The 4,470-nt window shown below is 34.3% G+C and overlaps 1 protein-coding gene across 1 annotated transcript in view; it reads right to left on the bottom strand.

Moving 5' to 3' along the window:
* Positions 1-4,470, bottom strand: part of LOC107695959 (histone deacetylase 4-like) — a 171,885-nt gene that overhangs the window by 106,073 nt on the left and 61,342 nt on the right. The gene's annotated exons all lie outside the window — the stretch shown is intronic.

Below are 4,470 nucleotides of genomic sequence, written 5' to 3'. Positions count from 1 at the left end.
CTGACGTCAGAGCGAGAACGCCATTCCAGAGTGGAAGCCAATTTTCAGTTTTTGATTAAAGATTATGACGGCAGACAATTTTTTTTCCAGTGTGTTGACTTGAATGGTTCAATTGTTTACCACAAGACTAGTAATGTGCACTAAAAAGTAAGTAGGGTCATTTTTATTTCATGCCGACTAATCATTTTCAATAAAATTGGCAAAACTAACACATACTGTATACTGCCATATATTGGCAGTATAATAATATAATTTTAATATTTAAAAAAAAAAATTGTACATCCATTTTTTCAAGGCAATCATTATTTCAAGCTTTGAAATTGGTTTAATCCAAGTCTTCTAAAAAGACACATTCGCTTTATATGAACAGATTTTAATATAGGCTTTTATTTACATACATATAAAAATTGATCAATTACCATAACAAAAATCTCAATCTTAAACATTTACTCATTCTGTGTATTTGTGTCTTTAAAATAGGGTAACTTTGTTGCAAAAGCTTACAGCACAAGGAAGCTTGATTTCAAATTTGATTTCAAACTGAATTGAATTTCAAAAAAAGACAAGTACATATTCAGTAATAAAATTATAAAACAAATGACCTCAATTCTGTTGAGGTATCCGAAACATGACAAGACTGATTTTTTATAAGCAGTGATTTAAGAGCCATATATGTTAGGCCTATTTATTTAGATAAATGGAATATCAGATAGCTTTGACCCTAATGTCTGTACAATGTAGTGATGCAGTTAGGCAGACTAGGATATTTATATGTACAAATCAAATCAAAAGACAAATATCCCATTCCAAAACATTTCTAGCATAAACTTACATTGTAAAGAAATTAAAGTTCCATCTTTGATTGTTGAAAGACTTTGTGGTGCATTTCACTTACAGCCAATAAAATTTCCAGTAGGATTTTCATCGGTCAGGCGTGGATCTATTCTGAATGGTTGATAACTTTTGACAAAGTTTAATCCAGGAGCAAAGATAAATAATTTCTACTTTAAAAGCACGGAGAGATCGCGATTGCACAGTCTGAGTGCGCACAAGCAATTTCGGAGTGAGAGGACAGGCAGTTCATTTGTATTAGTTAGGCCTATTTGAGAGCTCGCGTTCAGTTTTCTGCGATTACATGACTGTTCTCATGTTACAATAAAGCGCTCAGCCACATCTGCGCGGGAATGATTAAAGTTATGTGGAATACCTGCAATCCCGCGTGGATATTCAGACTCCGCCTCCTGTAAATGTAACTTACAGGAGGCGGATGTGTGTCAAACTCGCTGTCGGAGAGGAAAGAGAGGTTCAGATATCAGGGGTTTTATTGGTCCGTTTACGGTCAGATATCTTTATTGGCTACTTTAGTGCCGTCAAAGGTTTGAATATCAATTCAAATTGTGGGCGTACTCAGTAACGAACTATGATTTAAAAGTAACGAAGTAGATTATTTTGCTTAATTTGTATTTAAGTACAAGTAAAAGTACAGCTTTAAAAATATACTCAAAAAAGTACAAGTACCTGAAAAAACTACTTAATTACAGTAACGTGAGTAGTTGTAATTCGTTACCTCCACCACTGAGAATAAGGCACGCAACATATTTCATAGTATTCCAAGCAGTGATAAAGGCATTGTATTATAAATATACTTTATTTTAATTAAAATTATAATAATAATAACTCAGATAAACCATATATTGTCAAAATTGTGGTGCACCTCCTCTCCACCTCTTGCTCATAGCAGATTCACGGTTGGATAGGAGTGGTTTAGAATATCTGTTTGTTATGTCTGACATCACACTTCACCACTTGTTCTGGGTCCTAAAGCTCTGCCAGACGCCACAAAACAACAACAAATTGTGCTAATATACACCCACAATGTCATGTAATACTGAAAAAATTATACGAGAGCGACCTCTGGCCTTTGGATGGAGATTTACTGCTGATCACAGAACCGTGCTTCACTGAAAGATACGCATGACAATCGCAGCTTCTGTTGAATTGCTATTTCGATTCCATTTCGATTTATCATGCAGCCCTAGATGCAATTGTTGGAAATACAGACATCATACAAGAACAAAGTTTCTGAATGTGCTTACTGATGTCTTGTTGTGTAGCATAAAAGCAACATTCCACTTTTTTTCCAGATGAAACTGACATAAGCAATTACCTCAACAGCTCCCTGACTAAAATGAGCGTTTAAAGACGCTGGTAATCTCTCTCACACTGTGCTCTGTAAATGCAGCCATTTCATCTAACATTTCCCTTTAACTGCATTTCCACTTCTGCAGTTATCCAGCTCAGCAGCAGTCCCATCCATTACTGGCTTGTGATGATGGGTAATATCAGAGCCGTATACACATCTGATGCTTGGATGTTGAGTGGATCTCGGTGATTCTGGTCAGTTAAATCACATTAACACTGGCACAGGGTCTAATAAAGCTCACAGCTGGTCTGTAAGTAAGCAGTTACTTAAGTCTCAGTACTCCTCTTTTTGGTTCTATAAGTCTCTCCTCTCACGTTTCACGTCTCTTTCTGCAGATTCTGGGAGATCAGCAGCGATGAGTCATGGGCGTCTGTCACTTGGCAGAGCGGGGCTGGAGGACATGATGACGCTAAAGCGGAGTGCACGTCTACCGAACCACAGACTCTTCCTCAGGCAAAGCTCTGACATTTCTAACCGGAGCTTTTCAAACCATGACATCTACCTCACCTCATCAATATGCACAGGTCTAACCACCATTTCACATCACATCTGGGTTGTTTAAGACCAGAAATTAGCGATGGCCCAAACCGATCTCAAGGATGACATGATTTTTCCTCACAAAAATACTTTCTATTAATCATCGTTAATAATCATTATTACAAAATCAAGAGCAGTAATCAACAATTTTGTCATGATACTGCAGATTCACCCTCGAATGAGTTCCTGTTTCTTTCATTTATAAGCTAATTGCATTATGCTATTTTTTTTTTTTTTTTTGCAAATAAATACACCTGAGCAGCATTAAACAGTCTGTGTAAATACAAAGGTAAAAAATGCCCCTGGAAATCAATATTGCCTCTTAACGGAAAAGTGGTGTTTGGTCAATGCATTGCGACAATAGTGTACACTACATTTTATGTGATGTATTGCTAATACATAAACTGAAAAGTACATTTTATGAATTATATAATACAAACCATTAAATTAAATGTTATTTAAATTTATTTTATTTTAATTATAAAAAAATCTATTAGTAAATGTTATTCATTATAATAATGACTATTTAAATGCATTAAAAGTTAGCGAGAAACCGTTATGTTGTCTCAGAAGTCTGTCTGAAATTACTTCCTGGAGGAACCGTGAACAAACGCTGCAGGTTAAGTCATTGTCTGATGAGGGAGCGAGTCAAAGAGCTTTTGTACAGAACGATCGTCGAGTCGTCTGAGGAGAGGTGAGCAATTCACGGTATTTTGCATATTTACATAAACATGAAACACATTTTACATAGTTTGTTCATTAAGGTTGTTTCTGCCTTGTTTTCATCCAGTCAGGCCCGGCTCCAGAATCAAATCACTGATGGTGCTTCTTAAATTAGTGAGGGTGCTGTAACTATATATATATATATATATATATATAATTATAATATAATAATTATTTCTTTTGTTTATTTATATAAATAAATTGAAATCAAGATATAAAGAAGTCAAAAATGCAATGTTATTGTGTGTGTGTCTACAATACATACTTGGTTAATACAAAGTTAATTCAAAGAAATTATCAGCAAATAAATGAAAAAAATAAATAAAAATAAAAAAACTAATTTGAGAGATTACTTTGGAACTATGTAATCTCAATTGAATATGCCATTGAATTTACATATTGTACAAGAATTTATATAATATATATATTTTGCCAAGATTTACTTCAAATAACTATTTAATACATTTTACAAATAAATATAACACACAGATATAAAGAAATAAATACATCAAATTATAGTATTATAGATATATCTTATGTATAGATACAGGTGCATCTCAATAAATTAGAATGTTGTGGAAAAGTTAATTTATTTCAGTAATTCAACTCAAATTGTGAAACTCGTGTATTAAATAAATTCAATGCATACAGACTGAAGTAGTTTAAGACTTTGGTTCTTTTAATTGTGATGATTTTGGCTCACATTTAACAAAAACCCAACAAATCTCAACAAATTAGAATACTTCATAAGACCAATAAAAAAACATTTTTAGTGAATTGTTGGCCTTCTGGAAAGTATGTTCATTTACTGTACATGTAACTCAATACTTGGTAGGGGCTCCTTTTGCTTTAATTACTGCCTCAATTCGGCGTGGCATGGAGGTGATCAGTTTGTGGCACTGCTGAGGTGGTATGGAAGCCCAGGTTTCTTTGACAGTGGCCTTCAGCTCATCTGCATTTTTTGGTCTCTTGTTTCTCATTTTCCTCTTGACAATACCCCATAGATT

The sequence above is a fragment of the Sinocyclocheilus anshuiensis genome, unplaced genomic scaffold (assembly GCF_001515605.1).
Source record: "Sinocyclocheilus anshuiensis isolate Anshui unplaced genomic scaffold, SAMN03320099.WGS_v1.1 scaffold698, whole genome shotgun sequence".
NCBI lineage: Eukaryota > Metazoa > Chordata > Actinopteri > Cypriniformes > Cyprinidae > Sinocyclocheilus > Sinocyclocheilus anshuiensis.
This window is presented reverse-complemented; position numbering and strand designations above follow the sequence as displayed.